The 19,310-nt window shown below is 48.9% G+C and overlaps 1 protein-coding gene across 18 annotated transcripts in view; it reads left to right on the top strand.

The window, feature by feature from the left end:
• The window catches only part of Gas7 (growth arrest specific 7), a 227,857-nt gene that overhangs the window by 150,007 nt on the left and 58,540 nt on the right, over nt 1-19,310 (top strand). The window lies entirely within an intron of this gene.

Below are 19,310 nucleotides of genomic sequence, written 5' to 3'. Positions count from 1 at the left end.
TGTTATGATGGTTCCCTTTCTTGCTTTGTGCCCAAGAAAACTGAAAGCCCATGTCCACACTGAAACCTAGACACTCACGCACAGCAGCAGCATTGTCCCCAAGACCAGAGCCCTGGTGCCCATCACCCAATGAGTAGGTAGACAAAACGGGGTGTGAGCACACGGTGAAACTGAGCTAGAGAAAAGAAGGAAGCAGAGTTGATGTCTGCTTCAACAGGGGCAATCCTTGAAAACATCACATCGGGTCAATGCAGACGCAGAGGGCTGCGAGCTGTGGGATTCGGTTTATATGAAATGCCTAAAATAGGCCAATCCATAGAAACGGGAAGTAGATGAGTGGTTGCCAGGGCTGCCGATGGGTGAGAAGCAGCTGCTAATGAGCACTGGGTTAAGGTGACAGAAGCCTCCTATAATGAGGAAATGCAGAGGGCTGCACCCTCCGCAAACAGACCAAAGCCACGGTTCTACGTGCTCTTGGAGGGTAAGTGCTGTAATATAGTGAATTACGGCTATAAAGAATTGTTTCTTTAAAAGCGCACACGCACAGGGATGCTGGATGCTCTGTGGCTTTCTTGGTTGCCTTTGGAAGCTGTTCTTTTGAGGCTCTTAATGTAGAACTTCCAAATTCTGTTGCACATCTAAAGTGCTAGGGTGAGCTGTTTGCTCAAAACACCAAGACAGGTGGCCTGCACCTGCTATCAAATCACAATCTGCTATTAGAAAAAAAGTAAAAATATTTGACTTCATATTCTTAAGTGCTTTCTGATCATCCCCACCTATTGTTTTTTTTTCTTTTCAACTTCAAGGGGACTTAGTAACAAACAACAGAATTGAAAAAGATGTTGTGTTAGCTTTCTGTCACTGGGATAAACTACGTGAAATAATCAACTGATAAAGAAGGAAGGTTTTGGCTAGACTCATAGTTCCAGAGCACACTGTGGTGGGACCATGTGCCACAGGAGACACACTCACCTCATGTGGGGCAGGAAACAAAGAGAGGAAGCAGCCGAATGTCCCTGTGAGGGGACGCTATACTCCCTGTTACCTAACTTCTTGACAGAGGCTCACTGTGCAGCTCTGGCTGCCCTGGAACTCACTGTGTAGACCAGGCTGGCAGAACCGCCTGCTTGCTTACCTCTGCCTCTTGAGTGCTGGGTTGAAATCCTGCCAGATTAAGTGTCACCTCCTGAAGGTTCCACCACCTCCTAATAGCACCCCAAGGTGGGGACCAGGCTTTCTCATATGAGTCTTTGGTAGCATGTGGGGGGTAGGGGTGGAGCCTGGCTATCTTGGAGCCAAACTGGAGAGGTAGCAAGGAATGGAATATAAAATTGAAGAGTAAACTTAAATCTGACTTTCATTTTCAGAAACACACTGAAAAACTGCAATGTTTGTCATCATCATTCTGAGGTCAAAGGTTAGACATCCATAAACCACAGAAGTTAGGGAAGAGACTCCCGAAGAGCTGATTGAAGACAGATAAGTCAGTTTTATGGTGACAGGATTTGGAATGAATAAGAACTTGCCAGCAAAGGCCCTTTTCCTGCCTGCTGTTTATGGTCGTCAGATCGCTGGGATGGCTGACTCCAGCGTTTATTCTTGTCTGTGTAAGGAGAGATCACAGCAGCTTCCATCACCTCAAAATCCTGAGTCCACCTGTGACTCAAAAATTTGTTTGGAGCTCAGCATTTCTGGGTAGAAAAATGGGGCTTTTTCTGTTCTTATGTGTGCTCAGTGCCTCGACATGTGAACAACATGAACTTCAAGGAACATGGAGTCTGTTGTGAACATAGAACTTAGTGGCTTAAGGCTTCTTTTCATTTTTCTCTTTTTGGGAGTTTGTTGTTGTGTTTGTTTTGTTTTGTTTTTAGAGCAGGGCCTCTAATTTGGTTTGGAAGTATGTGCCAACTGGCAGTGGTCACTCTACCATCCTCCCCATGGGTCACACTGCAGAAGCCAGTGGTCTGTCCGGCTCTGGAGTGAGCAGTCTGAGGACCTAGCAGAGCTCACCAATATGGAGTGGCAGGGTCCCTCCTAATCATTGCCATGACCCGCATGCGTGCGTTAAAGACAAGGAATGTTCAGGATGAGGGTGTGCCCATAATGAACAATGCTTGCTTGCTTCCTTGGGTTAGACCTTTTAAAAAGTGTTGATCTAGCATTCCCACTACAAAGTATACAGCCAAGGAGAATGGAGTTGGCGTCTCAGAGACACTGTGCTTATGCAAGCATTACTCACAACAGCCATGGCATGGAATCTAACATCGTGCCCATGGGTGGATGGATGGACAAAGATAAGATGGTGCATAGCTACAGTAGCATGGTTTGGCCATCAAGAAGATAGAGATCTGTGGCCATAGTGACACGAATGAAACCACAGCACCTTCACTGTGCAGGAACAAGCTAAGCACAGAAAAATGAGCAAGCTTGCTGTCATGCATGTGAGAGCTACAGATTTGGTTTCTTGGATGTAGAGAGTGTAATAGCTGACTCAAGTCTGGAAGGGTAAAGATGGGACAGATAGAGGATTGTGTGCTAAGATTCGGGTACATGGGAGAAACACGTTCTAGAGTGAAAATGGCCTGTAACACCGCGTCATACACTTTACCAGAAGTTAGAGCATTGCTAACCAGAAGTTAGAGCATTGCTAACCCAGAGAGATGATAAACACTTCAGGAAATGCTAAGGACCCCAGCGTGATGGTTCTGCGCTGTATGGGTTGCTTCAGTCACCAGATTATTCCGTGCCGGTATAAACCATTACTCTGAGCCAAAATTTGGGAACGCGCTGGTCTGTGATTAAGTTCCTAAGAAATGGCATCACCCTGTCACAGTGCGATAATGGACAGAGGGGACAGTCAAGCAGGGTCAGGACTTCTGAAATCCAGGCGGATTGTTTCTCCAAGACAAGACAGTTGACGTTCATCCTTGATAGGCCATTGTCCAGTTAAACGAAAGCTTGTCTATAAACATAGGGACACTGTCTCCTCTCAAAAGTCCCCGTGGGGATCTGCCCAAATGGAGATGCATGGGGTTCTTGTGTTCCCTAGGACAGTTCTCTGCCCAGGCAGCCTTCAGGTGTGTATTTTTCACATCCAATCTGTGGATGCTGGAGTTTGGGCCAGGTGTATCAAGTATTAAAGATCACTGGCCAATAAGATGGCTAAGCAGGAGAGAACCAACTCCCGTGAGCTTCCTTCTGACCTTCATGTGTGTGAATGTGCAAGCAGACACGCAAGCATACAAGCACACAAACACACACAGATAGCAAAAACAAGTGTAAAAAGAGAGTCAAAAGCAGCAACTTAGTAAAGTCAGGATAATATTTTACCAGTGTCCTGAAAAAACAGGAGGCAACGAGGGGAGACCAAGAAAAAGAAGAAGAAAAGTGTGTGATAGAGACGGACCCTCCAGCTTCGTGTTCTGCCTTTCACCTGCTGCTTTCTCACACACAGAGCTTGTTAGTGTGCATTGGCAGTGTCGCCGTGACACTTGTGGGACCGACAGGTGGTGGGAGCCTGTGGCTGTAGGAACACCAAGGACAGTGGAGAGGGGCGGTTTAAAGCAAGGGAGATGTTCTGAAGGCGAGGTGCCTCGGAATCAGTGAAATACCTCTATTGGCAGGGTGTGTGCTGGAACGTGAGTGGGCAAGGCCTGAGTGGTCAAGGCCCGCGTGCCTCGGTTATCAGTTAGCAAGTGTTTGCTCAAAGCCTTCTCCGTGGCCAGCTCTAATGAGCTGCTCGGTGGCTTCTTGCTGGGGTGGAGTGGGAGAACGCCATGCGAATGGCTCTGCGGAAAACTCCTGAAGCCCTTATGAGTTGTTCAAGGGAATTTTCCTGGTGGCGTGGCTGCGATCTTCTTTCCTTCTTTTCTGAAGGTCCCATCAAGCTTAAAAAAAATTTTTTTTAAATCCTGTGAAACCAAGGAATGTCAACCTTAAAGTGTTTATCACCCACAACTGCTGGTGAGTGCCTCTGTGTGTAAATCTGGCACAGTTTTCCCCTGATGGGATCATTATTGTTGGAGGCAGATCTTGGAGTGGGTTTTTGTTCTTTCAATCTCAGTTGGATTGCAAAGTGGAAGGCTCTTCCAAGAGGTGTGGGAGGAAGAAAACAGGGTGAGAAGTTAGTCATGCAAGAAGCTCATGTTTCTTTGCGTGCCCACTCTCTGAGAGCAGTGGGCTGAGCCATACACAGGGCCACGCAGACCCTCAGGAGCCTCAGCATTCCTAGCTAGGGAATGACCTACATCTTGCACAGAGCCTGTTGACTGAAGCCCCTGCCCTTTTGCCACCTGCCTGCCTGCACGCTCGGAGATAGCTATCCCCAGAAGGAGTTCCCATAGCGATGAGGCGAGCCGGCTGGACTGTAAGCTCAATGTGTTGGGAGTGGATCCAGGCCCTTCTGAAATGGGCTCAGCTTTGCCTGTTTACTAGCTACACTGGGGAACCTTGGGGAGGTCCTGGTGATGGTCATGCACACCTCAGGCAGCTCTGACCCGCTTGTTCGTGGGCCTGGCTGGTTTCTCTTTCTCACTCTTGGAGAATCTTCTCCGTTGGGTTTATTTGTCTTTTCCTGGGTCTCTGAGGCCAGCTTGACAGTTTCTGCAAGTTCTTTGCTATTAATTGGTTGGTTGGCTGTGTCATTTTAGCCTTTCAGTTTCTATTATTACAAAAGCTTCGTTTTCTTATTCAGCCTTGTGACACCAACACTTTCACATAGGTGCCTGCTCCTTGTTAGGGAGAGCATGTCTGTTCTAACACTCTCTCCAGCTTACATGGAACAGCCCAGGACCCCTCTGACTGTGTGTGTGTGTGTGTGTGTGTGTGTGCGCTCGCGCACGCGCATATGTTAAACAGCTCTGTGACACCGGTACATCTCACAACAGGAGACCTAGAAGTCAGTCTAAGCACATTATAGGACTCTTTCAACTTTCTTTTAAAAAAAAAAAAACATGTATATGTGTATGTGTGTGTGTGTGTGTATACGCTTGCTGAGTGTGTGCCTGCATGTGCACACACACATGTACATAAAACATGCACATACGGAGCTCAGAGGACAACTTTCATCTGTCACTTCTCTCCTTTCACTCTGTGGGTCCTGAGGATCAAATTCAGGTCTGCGTAGTAACCAGCTCCCTTACTTGCTGGGCCGTTTTGCTGGCCCTCAACCTTCCTAGTGGAAAGGTAAGCCAAGGCTACTCCCAGGGCTTCAGGACAGCCTGGTTTGGGTGGTGACCACAGAGTAGGGGAGCCTATGGCAGTCTGGCGAGCACAGTGCCATCTGCAGGGGTTCCAGACAAGATCCTGGAAGGGGAAGGAGTTTCTCCATTAGTCACCAAGGCCACCTGTGGAAGACATGGAGTGGATGAGCAGTGGGTCTGTCAGTACTGGCTGGAGTTCCTGCTACTTCTGAGTGGCCCATGGGTAACGGGATACAGGCAGCCGCAGCTTGGCGGGACAGTGTTCTGTCCTACCCCTGGCACAGAACTGCCTGGGAGTTTACAGTGCAGATTCTCAGGCTTCGAAGGGCAGAATCACAAGTTGCGGTGTCGGGCCTGATGCTCAGCCTTGTGCCTGGAGTTCTGGGTGATCCTGGGGTGATCTGGGCTGGGCTGTGAGAAGCTCTGCTTGGAACTCCCATTCCAGCCACCCCCACCCATCCTCACAGTGTTTGGCTGGGTAGACAGGCTTCTTCTTCTTCTTCTTCTTCTTCTTCTTCTTCTTCTTCTTCTTCTTCTTCTTCTTCTTCTTCTTCTTCTTCCCTCTTTACAGAGAGGGCTTTGAATCTGTTTTAGCCATTTCCTGGGATTCTTTCTTCATTTGACTCTAAAGTCCCTCATTCCATCAGCATGCTGTGTCTCCTCTGTCCCCAGTGCCTTTTCTTGATGTTAGAAAACAGTGTGAGAATAGGTTTTTGGCTGGGAATTTCTGTACCTTTTGAAGCACTACTTAGGATTAGGAAGGGTCTTGTACTCTTTTTATTTTTTATTTATTACAATTTATTCACTTTGTATCCCAGCTGTAGCCCCCTCCTTCCTGCCCTTCCAATCCTGCCCTCCCTCCCTCTTTTCCTCCCATGCCCCTTCCCAGTCCACTGATAGGGGAGGTCCTCTTCCCCTTCCATCTGACTCTAGCCTATCATATCTCATCAGGACTGGCTGCATTGTCTTCCTCTGTGGCCTGGTAAGGCTGCCCCCACCCCCTTAGGGGGAGGTGATCAAAGAGCCCGACACTGAGTTCACGTCAGAGACAGCCCCTGTTCCCATTACTAGGGAACCCTCTTGGACACTGAGCTGCCATGGGCTATATTTGGGATCCAAGATGGCGGCATCAAGGGGACACTGGGTCCTGTACTCTTCAGGGAGCATGGGGACCTCTGCCTGTCAGTTGGAACAACTCACTGGTAACCCAATATGTTTGCAAGCACCTGTTCAGCTGTGCCTAGGAGACTCTGTCAATTATTTCTGGTTCCCAAACTAATTTTAGTTCTTTCTGACAATCTCCTCTTGTCTGTGAAGAGCAACACTCTCAGCAGCTTTGGGCACTATTTATAAACATAACGTCACACCTTTAACTGGAAAGTCTTCTACACGAGGACTAGCAAGGCAGAGCGGCGGATGTTAATAAAGGCTGTGTTTCTCAGAAAACAAACCACTCAACAAGGTGCTGCCCTGTAAGTAGGCAATACTGCCTTATGAGAGGAGTCGAGCCATGTGATTTTCGGTGGAGAAGTCATGGACACCCTTCCTGATACAGTGTCATGGAAGAATATTCTAGACCCAATCTGATGGCCCTGGGTGGGTTGACTATATTCAGGGCAGTATGGCTTTGTGTCTGCCCTCAGGCTAGATTGGTCTCATCAGAGGACCAGAAAGCTACTTACAGCAGCTTTTAAGAAGGGTAGTTAGCAGAGGCTTTGAGGGTCTCTAATAAGAAGACTGGAAAATTAGTCCCCATGCCTAGGGCTATGGCGTGCCTTGTACCCTCCATCTCTCTCCGAACTTTCCTTTTCTTCAGGAGCCATTTAGAAAAAATCCAGCAGTGGAAGGTAGTCACTGCAGGTTCTGCTCTGTAGGACTCTTGGCTGATTCCACTAGCCATACCCACAGTCTACCAGAATTTGCTCAGATGGATTGATTGGCTGACTGACATAGGGTTTGGCTGGGTAGCCTAGTCTAGGTTTATACTCAAGACTCACATGAATTATCCTCTGAGTTCTGGGTCTACAGGCATGAGGCATCATGGGAGACCTTAGAGAAAGGTCTCCATCACATACAGGAAATGTTTTTAACTGTTACAATGTCCCATAATTCTTCATCCATTTCATATTTATGTGTGTACAGTGGGCATATGTGTGCATGTTTGCATGTGTTTGAACACATGTGTAAAGGTGAGCATGAATGTGTGTGCCCACGCATGTGGAGGCCCTAATTTGATGCAGGAATATTTCTCGATCATTGTTTTACCTTGATCTTTAAGGCAAGGTCTCCCAGTCAAACTCAGAGCTTGCTCCAGGGTCCCCTGGATCCTCCTTCTGAGCTGGGACTACAGGCAAGCTGCCACACCCTTTTGGCATTTATGTAGGTTTCAGGCATCCAAACTCTGGTATTCTTCCTTGGGTGGCAAATACCGTAACCACTGAGCCCTCTCCCAGGGCCCTGACTGTCATATCTTAACTTAATTTTTATATAGAGATTAGCCAGTTTTTATGTTTTCTCCTCTTTGATGCTATACTCAAAAAGGCACCTACCCACAAAACACCATGGCATTTCTTCCATGTCTTGTGGCCTCTGAAAAGCCTCCCATCACTTCTGGATCATTTTAATCCACGTGGAAATTAATTTCAAAAGATGTGTAAGAAATAGCTTTCTATTTTGCCTGTTGTTCAGACGACATTTGCCAATTAGCTCTCAGCAGGGCCCTGGAAAGCACCTGTCGACTGACAGGAACTGGTTCTGTCTGCCCGGGTCTGCTGTCCCTTCCATTCCCCGTCTTCTTTATTCCCGTGCCAATGCGGTACAGGTTTCCACCCCACCCAGCTGTCTCACCTGTTCCCTTAAAGAAGGCAGGACCTGGCTTCTCCTGAGCACATTGGAAAGTCTAGAATCCCTACCCACGAACTCCAGAGAAGGCGTCAAACGAAATGAGGGTTACCCAGACGGGGGTAGCCGATCGCTAGGGGATGGCTTGTACATGCAGTGTGGATCTGCTGCACAGAGGCGTGAGTCCACCCAGGGTGAGGCAGACGACGTAGCGCGAGGTTGCGTCATGCTACTCAACACGACGTGCAGTCTTAAGCCTGTGGTTTGCTTATTTCTGGAGTTTCCTATTTAACGTTTTTCGGGCCATGGCTGGCCTTAGGTAAACAAAGCCACAGTGAGTAAAACTGTGCACAAAAGGGGGGCCGCTGTTTGTAGCCATGCATGCAGGTGGGTGTACTGTGCAAGCAGTCACCTGACTTTGGTTCCATTTTCAGGATATGTCTTTGAGGGTGTTCTGTCAGCAGTTTCTGTACCTAAAGCAGCACGTGCTTTTCCGTCTAGTGAAGGTGACGACTTTTGTATACACAGCAATGTGCCTTCCTCACTCTCGCATCGGGGAACGCCATTCTGTCAGTACAGTTACTCCCCAGAGGATGGACGCTTGGACCGACTCTCAGGGGCTTTTCTACTCTAGCAAGAAAATACTAAAGGAAAATTAAAAAAAAAAAAAAAAAAAACACAACCTAGAACTGTTGTTCAGTCAAAAAGAATTTGGCAGGTACTTCCAAACAGTCTTTCCAGAAGAGTCAGCCCCTTCCCTACCCCGCTTCTCCAGAGCTGCATTAAGAATGGTCACTTCAGAAGACCCTCATTTATCCCGTGAATAAAAATGTGATGTTCTTTAGTTTATGTTTCTCCAGTTCTGAGGAAGATTAAGAGCCTTTCTTATTTGCTAATCATGCTAACCTGTTGTATTTTTCTGTAAACTATCCATGAATGTCCTTTACGCTTTCATGTATTTCTTTTTTTTTTATTTTTTTTATCAGTTACATTTTATTAACTCTGTATCCCAGCCGTGTCCCGATCCCTCATTCCCTCCCAGTCCCTCCCTCTCTCCCTCATCTTCACCGTGCCCCTTTCCAAGTCCACTGATAGGGGGGACCTCCTCCCCATTCATCTGATCCTGTTTTATCAGGTATCTTCAGGACTGGCTGCAAAGCCCTCCTCTGTGGCCTAACAGGACTGCTCCTCCCTTCGGGGGCAGGGAGACCAAAGAGCCAGTCATTGAGTTCCTGTTAGAAATAGTCCCTGTTCCCCTCACTTTGGGAAACCAATTGGTTACTGAGCTACCACAGGCTACATCTGAGTGGAGGTTCTAGGTTATATCCATACATGGTCCTTGGTTGAATGTCAGTCTCAGAAAAGACCCTGTGCCCAGATATATTTGGTCCTTGTGGAGCTCCTATCCTTTCCCCATCAGACTAACTCCCCTTCTTTTTTATGATTCCCTGTACTCTGCCAAAGGTTTGGTCATGAGTCTTTGCTTTGAAAACACTGCTAGTTAGAGTCTTTCAGATGCGCTCAGTAGACTCCTGTCATACGTTCTTCATTTGACATGCCAGTACTGAGGCAATGGCCTTCTAACTTGCAAGGCAAGCACTGCACCACTGAGCTATAACCCAGGTCTTTGGCACTTTTGAAACAGAGCTGTGGCTTTTTGTAATTCACATACCAAGAAGAAAATGAGGTGCTCTCTGTGTTCCCTGGCTCCATCTTGTTCTGTCTTCATATCTTTCTATCTATACATACATGAAGGCATGTCATTTTTAAATCAGCCATTAGGACTGAGTTGTAATGGTTGTGTTGATCTGAGTCTTTATTCATTCATCAAACCCATCCTGATTACCTGCTCCACTCTGCAAGGCACAGGTTGACCTGACAGTCTCAGCTCTCAGAGGGCATCAGCAGTGGTGGGAGGGGAAGGAAAGGGGGTGTAGACAAGGTGAGAAGAAACTCCCAGTTACTCTGGAAGTTCTTCGTGTCCTTCTCCAATGTTGAGGAAGCCTGGACAACAGCAGTTGGGCCACTGGGTCACAGGGACTCTACCCAGTCAGAACGAAAGTACCCCCTGCCTCTGGAGTCCTGACCCCTGTGCCTTCTCCATGCCCACAGTGCTCACCTTCTCTCTCCTCATGCTCAGCTGTCACAGGACAGACTCTGGGGACTCCGGCTTGCTGTGAGTTCTCAGGACTCCATTGGTAAAATGTTCTTGGGCCCCACAACAGATAGCAAAGCCTCATGCAGACAGGGACTCTCTGGTGACAGATACTGTGACCTTGGTAGTTTTAAAAGATTAGAATGGAGACAGTGAACACTTGGAGGTTCCCCAGATTACCCTATATTTCTACTATGTATCTTACCTCATCCTAAGTCTGACCCACCTGCCGGGCCTGTCTGGCCCTGCCAGTGACAGGATTCCATGATGATTTAACGGTAGGCTGCCTGGGTTTTCCCCATAGCTGACTCATCATCACTGAGATTGCAAAATAAAAACAATGGTTCCTGGCTTACATTTCCTTGGACTAAACATAATCTCTAGACCCAGGGCCTAGGAATCAGCATTTTAAACCAATGGCCCAGGTGATTTTAATGCAAAAGTGGCTTCAGAAAATGAGCCTGGAGCACTGGGTACCAAGTTTAGGCTCTGGTCTGGGAATATCAGGTTTGGGATTAGAGAAGGTTTCCTTCTTGGGGTCTGCCTCCAGTTTTCCCAACCGTAACGTGGGGCCTAATAGCTGTGAACTGCCAGTTGGCCGCACACACCCATCGCCTCAGTGGCAAGACACTCTCTTCCCACTGCCGTCAACCCCGTCGCTGCTCTGCCTCCCCAGAGGGGCAGGCAAGCCCCCATTACATGCTCTCAGGATCTCTCAGTGTCTGTGTAGCGCTGCGGGTCCTGCCCATCTCCAGACCACTGTGCAGCCTGCGGCAGTTCAGAACTGGACATGTCAAAGTGGCCCAGAAGCCTCTGGGTCACCGAGCTGTTGCCCTCAACCTCTATCTTCTGTAAGCGTAGATCTTCCGCCCCCATGTATCCCAGAGTTGTTCCAATGGTCTTGTGAGCTGCAGGGGGAAGCAGGAATCACTAAAGATGTTTCAGGCTCACAAAGGGACACTCCAACAGCTCAACAATGCTAAAGAAAGCACCCTAGCTTATCTTTATTCCTGGTGTGGTAAGAGGGACACTCCCTCACCTTTTCCCCAGGAGATGTGCTCTACAAAGAGATGAAAACAAAGGTGGGGATAGGTGAGGCAGAGGCTTGGCATCTGGGAGGGAGCAGGGGAGCAGAGGAGGGAACCAAAGTTCTGGACAAGGTTCTTGTTCCCTGAAGGTCACTGTGGGTCAGAAACTGCAGAGCTCTGTGTGCCTTCTTGGGTCCATTTGGAGGTACCAGTCCCCCACCGGATGGGAGCCCACATACTTCTCTCAAACATCTACCTGGGACACGGCTCAGTATCTGGCAGAGCTGAGCCTGTGGTTCTCTCCAGGCAGGGGCCAGTGGGATGGCTGGCTAGAGAGAAGAGCTTGTGTTACTCTATTCACTAAGGCTCTGTTCCTGCCAGCAGGACCTGACTCCTGCATGCGAGCAGGGTTGGATTGCTGAGAGCTGGCACAGGAACAATCAGGGAAACCGCCCAAGTCAAGATCTCTTTATTCAGTTGCCATTCGATGGTTCAGGAATGATCCAAATGCCCTCATGGGAATGATGCATGGAGGAGACCAGTTCTGCAGCTAAGGTCATGGGGGCAGCCTCGCCCAGGTGTCCTGATTCCCCTGCCTTTGGCTGAGAGAGACACCCACAGACCTCATAGGTACCTTCACTCTTGATGTCAAAGCTGGTGCCGCCATGGATGTCCACCAAGGGTGGTCTGTACTGCATTCTTGCCATTGACATGCTATTTCTAGTATTCCTTCAGAGGGTGCCTGGGAAGAGCCCAAGATTGTCAGGCTAGTTAGAAAGAGAAACAAGACAGCTGTGGTGGCCAGCCCAACAGAGCAGCTCAGAGGTGGCTGCTGCATCGTGATGCTTCATTGCTCAAAGCATGCCATTCAGAATCAAAGCCAGCATCCTTGCAGTGATTAGAAAGATCCTGGACAGAGAGTAGGACCCCTAGAGGGTATACAATGGAGGTGCCTGGTACCTGTCCTGTCAGTTCAAGCCTCAGCAGATCTAGGCCGGGACCTGAGAACTGCATTTCTAACATGTTGGATAATGCTGATGCTCCAGGCCCCATGAACCATCCTTTAGGAACCGTTTCCCACACTGAGCAAACCCACCAATCCCTATCGCCTCTGACCTCATCTTCTCCCCTGTCCACCATGTCCTCTTCAGCCATACCATCCTTTCTACTGCTCTTGGAAGGTAGCAGACATGTTTTTGTCTCAGAATCTTCTTCCCTCTCCCTTGGGTATGGAATTCTCTTCCTTCAGAGAAGTGCAAAGCTGATTTCTTCCCAATCCTGGTAGGTGGCTTCCAAGATTGCTTCTAGAAAGGACTACTCATGCCCTTTCCTTTTCAGACTCTTGCAAGAGTGGTCTTGATAGAGACCAGGCAATCATGGTGGTTCAAGTATGACTTCTAGGATTAGGCTACAGCAGACCTATGGCTTCTGCCTTGCTATCTCTCTTTGCTCACCCACTCTGGGGTAAGTTAGCTGTCATATTATGTGTAGCTCAGTACCAGTGAGTTTTGGCTTCTGGTGCCGTTGCTTCATCTACCAGCTTCTGGGGATCTCCAAGCTAGAACCACCTTGCTAAGCCCTCGTCTAAGTCCTGACCTTCTGAAACCACGTGAGACAATAAACAGATCCTGTTGTCAAGTGCCTCTGGAGTAATCATGTGTTAGACACCTAATAAACTTCTTCCGTGTCTTCCTTTAAAGATCCTTTTCTCTGAGCCTTTCCTTGATCGCTGTATTAAGTAAAGGAGGAAAGCTTCATTTGGGCTCATGATGTCAGAGCTGTTTATCCCCTTGGCAGGGCAGTTTATAGCAAGGCCACCAGAAAGCAGAGAAAGGAAATGCAGGGCGAGGCTAGGGAAAGATACAGCCACCAAGGACACGTGCCAGTGACTTTCTTCATCCAAACACACACACACACACACACACACACACACACACACACACACGCACGCCTCTTGCCCGCTACCACCTCCCAACAATACCACGAATCCAGCAGCCACGCGATTTGACCAGTTCTCCTCTAGTCCTCTCTCTTTATCATCTTTATCGTTAACCAACACTAGGCCTAATAGAATCTATTTCCTGGCACAACCTCCTCTCCCCAACCCTACAAGAAAAGTTTTTATTAATCCAAATTTAAACACAAACTACACATGTGCAAGTGTGTGTATGTTTATTTCCATACATATGGGGACATGTGTGTGAAAGGGTACATGTGCACATATGTGCAAGCATGTGGAGGCCCAATGTATATACACATACACATCAATACACATGCACACATGCACACATGTACACACACACAATGAAAGAGAAAGAGAAGAGAGACAGATTTCCTGAAACTATGAGATTTTCCAACTTTACAGTGGGTTTATGGGGGTATTAAGCGCAGTGGATTTATCAGAACATAACTCCACCATAAGTTCAGGAGCGCATGTATACATATTTATATAAAACTGTAAAATTGAGGATGGATGGATGGATGGATGGATGGGTGGAAGGATGGATGGATGAATAGATGGATGGATTCTTTTGAGACAGGGTTTCACTATGTAGCCTTAGCTAGCCTGAAACTCACTATGTAGCCCAGGCTGGCCTTGAACTCACAGAGATCCGCCTGCCTCTGCCTCCCAAGTGCTGGGTTTTAAAAACATGTATCACCATGCCTGGCAAGACTGAATAGTTTATCAATTGTATAAGTAGAGAGATATCCTGATCAATAGAATTTAAGCCAAAGATGAAAGGCGGGAGTTTAATCTGTTGTTGTCCCTGCAGTGACAAAGCAATACCACACACAGTGAGCCCTTGCCTCTAAGTTTTGTAAATCATAATTATATTAATTTAAGAGATGATTTTGCACAAGAGTGGTTAAGCAATTAAATAGCATCATTTGGCTGCAGCTCAGCAGCTCACACACTGCAGTCAGACATGACAAGCGTACCTGGGAGACGGTGGCCTTTGGCACCACTCTGTCTCGGGAACGCCTCATCTTACTGTGGCCTTGGTTTCCTTCGTTCCAAACGAAACAACAACACTTGTCTCAGGTGTTTTGTGACCATTGGGGGAGATGCCGGATGTTTCCAGGCACAGGCAGCTGTCTAGAGAGAAGAAGGTCTCTCCTGCTCGGAGGCTGGGGTAGGAGCTTAAGGCTCACTTCATTTTAAGAGGCCACTGGGTGTTTTGAAGCCAGAGGCTCCTAACTAGAAGACATTGAATAGCCAGGTTCCCGGACACACACGTGCAGGGGGCAACGGGAAGACCCGGAACTGCTGCTGGTTTCTGAGGGAAAGTGAACTGGGCTTGCATCCTGGGGCTGCAAACTCACATCCTGGGGAAGTAGTGATTGCAGATCTAGCATCTGAAAAGTGGTGGGAAGAAGATGTTCTGGGCCAGGGGCTCCTGCAGCTCTCCTGGGATGACTTACATTCCTGGTGCTAAGCATCTTAGAGGGACGCTGATCCTGACTAGGAAGGGACAGAGGCTAGAAAGAGAGGTCTTGGTGCTGCCATATGCCTGAGTCCGGTCACACACCAGGTACACACTCTTGAGGGAAAAGCCACTGCTAAGACCACTACTAAGCAAAGGCCAGTGAGAATGCAAGAAGACCAGGGGGCACGGCTGGGGCTATAGCTCAGTTGGTAGAGTGCCTGCCTAGCACACACCCACCCCCCGGTTGGGTACCCAGCAATACATACATTGATCATGGTAGAATATGACAATAATCCCAGCATTCAGGAGGTGGAGGCAAGATGATCAGAAATTCAAAGTCATCCTTGGCTACGTAGTGAGTATAAGGCCAACCTGGGCTACATAGGACCTTGTCTCAGGTTCAAGGGAAGCACTAAAGAGAAAGGAATAAGGAAGCAAGAAAGGGGAGGACTTCAAAGCTTGCTCCTGCTGGCTAGTACCTGTTAGTTCACCTACGGCCTCTGAGGGCAGAAGAAAGTCACTATATGGGCCTGGAGATGAACTAAGCCATTGTGGGGAAGGATGATACTTGAAGACACAAGGGCTTGTAGGTGGACCCGTGGCAAACACTTGGAACCAGTGGGGAGGTCCAGGGGGGTCTTGAGCTTCCCCAGTGGAGGTGTGAGCCCCTAATGCAGGCAGTCTTAGCAAGGGGCACAGACGCCTAGAGGTGACTATTTCAAATTAATAGCTCTTGCCTCACTCATCGTCCTAAGTGTTTAATCGTTATTTATTAAAGAGCAGACACCTGTACTTTGAAAGCTGGATTTCCACAGCATTCAACTGTTCAACTGAGCTCTCTCGTAAGTTTTGTTTTCTGAAGGCCAGGCCGTGTAAGCCACAGTGAGGAGTCCACATTAAGAAAACAAGCTCCCTGGGCTGGCTTTACCCAGGCCCAGTTGTCTGTGTATGTCTGGCTGCCCTGGTTTCAGTGGACAAGGTTCGAAGGGAGTGGCTACCGTTAGGAAAGTGTGTTCTGGGAGAATTGGGTTGGGTGGGAAAATGGTCCCTGAGGGACAGCTCACTCCTTCCAATCTGATGTCACTGCAACTTACACAGTGTCCAGGGCCCTTGTGGCAGCAGCTGCCTGGAGTGACTCAGGGTCCTAGCCATGGAAGCCCAGAGAATGCTCAAGAGCCTTGATCTGGGCTCGTTGGGCTCTCAGCCACCTGTTTAGTCTGGCTTGGACCAGGCCGGAGAGCCTGGTCACTGGAAATGGAGTATAGCATCTTCATTGCAGAAGTCCTGGGAATGGCTTCCTCCTTCTGGATGGTGTCACCTGTAGGACTGGCCATGCTGGTGGTATGACTGCTCTGTCAGAGCCCACAGTTCTTCTCTCTACCTGGCCCCTCCACATGGTCTGGCCGAATTCTGCCCTAGGCTTACAGTTGTCCTCAGGTCTTACATAGGTCACATCTGGCCAAGGCCAGGAGATAGGCTGGGCTGTGGCCTCAGGCAGAAGGCCTGCTCCTGCAGAAAGCCAGCTAGAGATTGGAGTAGGATACAGCACTTACAAGGGACTAGGAGTGGCCTAGGGCAGAGAATACAGGGACAGAAGCCCCGATCAGGAGCCTCTTGGAGAGCAAGTATCCACCTTCAGGAAGCTTCTCTCTGTGGGTTCCAAGACACTTCCAACAGCCTCCTGAGCAACAAGATGCCCCGTGGTTCATCATGCTGTGGTGACCCCAACCACAACATTACTTTGTTGGTTCATCATAACTGTAATTTTGCTACTGTTAGGAATCGTAGTATAGATGTCCAATAGGCAGGATATCTGCTCTGCAACCCACAGGTTGAGAACCGCTGTCCTAGCCCTTCCCCACTGTCTTCCTTGGAGGAAGCCAGGAGGAGCCCCAGCTTCTCCGGCTCTTCATCTCCTGCTCGGTGGTGGGAGTGAGCACAGCTTCACAAGCCATGCCTTTGTCTCTCCCTGCTTGTTAGCTTGCTAAGGTTAGCAGGTACCAGAAGGCTGGATAGACAATGGCAAAAATTAGGACCCTGTGGTGGCCAGAAGATGAAAGAGCAGATTCTGTACATCAGCTGGAGACGGTGTGTGTGAGGTCAGTAGCCTCAGCCACCAAAGGAAGGGAGCCAGCAGCACAAACAAATGGGACCCAGTTCTCTGGGGCTCTTCCCTGAGTGTAGGTGGAACGGGGGTCTGTTTATCAATAGATAGCTGAAAAGCACACCAGGTTGTGGTTGTTCAGGGTCTGTCACAGTGTTCATCCCTGTTGGCTGCTGAGGGACCGCTCCTGAAGGAATGAAGCAGCCAGGGCTGCTGTGCTCAAGGACAAGGTCAAGGTGAAAACCTGTGACCATCCAAGGGCTGGAAAATGTGTGCTATGCTGGGCCCTGGTTCATCTGAGGCAGATGCCTGGGCACAAGGGTCAGCAGGGAGGATGCTGGGAAGGAGCCCTGGGGAACCCAGCGAGCAGTGAATAGGGTGCTGCTGAGAGCCCTCTGTACCCCTACCTAGATCTCTGAGCTGGGGGAGCGAGCGCCTCAGAATTTTTGCTTAGACCTTTGACTCCCTCATGCTGACTCATAGACTATGAACACCTCTGTCTCCCGCCCTCCCGTGCAGGTGGGGAGGGTGAGCCAGCATCTTGAGAGGAATTCGTTGGTGAGCAGCTGCAGGGTGGAAGGGCAGGGGGATGTGCTAAGAGAGTTGCCACACCCACTCCGGTGGGTTTTTTGTGGGGTAAGGGAGTATATGGCCTAGAAAAAGGAAGCAATCTTGGAACTCTGAATGGCAGAGGAGGCACTTTGAGACTTCTTAAATACGTAAGATGGTGATCTCCAGGCATGGGAATAGGCAAAGAGAACAGTAGAGGAATGTTCAGAAATCACCAGGGCGGGCTAACCGGGCCTGCCGAGAAGACAGATTAGGCAGACAGACAAGGACAGGCTGCAGCTTCCTGGGAGATTTCTGAGGCCAGCAGTCTGATAGTCTGCTGTCAGGGCTGGGGCAGAGATGGGAGAGCCAAGAGACAGGAAGATCAGATCATGCAGGGAGAAGCATGAGGAGCGGTGATCCTCTGACCAAGGACTATCAGACCCCCAGCCAGCCTGATGAGGGGCAGTGGAGCAGGTGATTTCTGCTTTCGGATCTTGGGTTGGGGAAGCCAAGAAGCCAGAGCTGGAGAGGAAAGCTGGGTTGACCCTGGCTGGTGCTATAGACTTGGGTAGCAGTCTGACTTCCAAGCAAGCTGACCACAGGCAGATCGGGGGAGAGACCTCCTTATGGAGGAGTTAGGTTAGAGGTCTGTCTGCTTCCTCAGGAAGTTCCCTCTCTTTTGTGGTCCTGGGGATGGAACCCAAAATCTCGTACGCTCAGCCTGAGGCCTGACCCCCACCTCACATCTGCTTGCTCAGGGATGTCTCCTTCTCCCTGTCTAGCTGCCCTTCTCCACCCATGTATATTCTCCTCATTGAGGCAGGAAGGGACCATGTTACCCTGTGAAGTCAAATCCCAGGAGCCCTCAATCCATGCCTCCTAAAACACAGAATAGGTTCTAAGTGTGGCTGTCAAGGCCAAAGGCAGGGGTCTTGGTGTCTGGTCTGGGGTTCTGCAGAAGCTGAGGAGAGAACTCAGGTTGGATTTGCAGCCAGGGGAGGCTGTCAAAAGGGAGCTGGTTTTGTTTTCGTCATCTGAAACAATTACCTTCTTAGTGACATAAGTTTAATTGGATTATGTTATATCCATTCATATTTTGTTTAAAATCTTAAAAAAAAAACCTCATGTGTGAAGTGTGGCAAGTGTGGCTGTGCCTCCTTTGGGTGCCGATACTGTTGCTGCTGTAAAATTCGCTCTGCAAAAGGGGAAACTGAGGCCCTGAGTACCTGAGGGATTGATTCAGGTTGTGCTGGTCACCAGAGGCAGAGCTGGGGTGCTGACTCTTTACCTTGCCACTGTCATGGCCTGAGAAGTGAGTCACATGGAGAGAGAGTGCAGGGAAATCGTGTTCTCTTTCTAAGACAATCACGCAGTCAAGCAGCCATGAGCAGTAGCACACGCCTATAACCCCGGCACTCCAGAGACTGAGACAGGAAGCTCTCACTACAAGTCTGAGGCTAGGCCCAGCAGACCGGCAAAAAACCTACCAAAAGATTCCCCCAAATAACAGAAACAAACTGTAGGGAGTGCCGACCTCTGAGGGTGGGATTATGGGTAATGTTTGTTTCCTCCTGGCTTTCTCCTGCATTCTCAAAGTGTGTATAGTGAGAAAAGGTTTTGTCTCCAGACAGAGTCTCACTAAATTGTCCAGGGTGGCCTTGAACTCACTTCAAATTTACTGTGTGTGTGTGTGTGTGTGTGTGTGTGAGAGAGAGAGAGAGAGAGAGAGAGAGAGAGAGAGAGAGAGAGAGACTCCTTTTCATCTACAATGTGGGCTCCAGGATCAAAGTCAGGTCACCAGGCTTGGCCACGAATACCTTTACCTGTTAAGCCATCTTGCTAAGCCCTGGCTTTAAGCTTTTGATTCTCCTGCCTCAGCTTCCCTAGTGCAGAGATTACAGATGTGGGCCACCACACATGACTACAGAAATGTATTATTTTCACCACCAGTTAATGTTGTGAGGAGCCTGCTCACAGCCCTGCGCTCTGGGGGACAGGAAT

The sequence above is a fragment of the Meriones unguiculatus genome, chromosome 11 (genome assembly GCF_030254825.1).
Source record: "Meriones unguiculatus strain TT.TT164.6M chromosome 11, Bangor_MerUng_6.1, whole genome shotgun sequence".
NCBI lineage: Eukaryota > Metazoa > Chordata > Mammalia > Rodentia > Muridae > Meriones > Meriones unguiculatus.
This window is presented reverse-complemented; position numbering and strand designations above follow the sequence as displayed.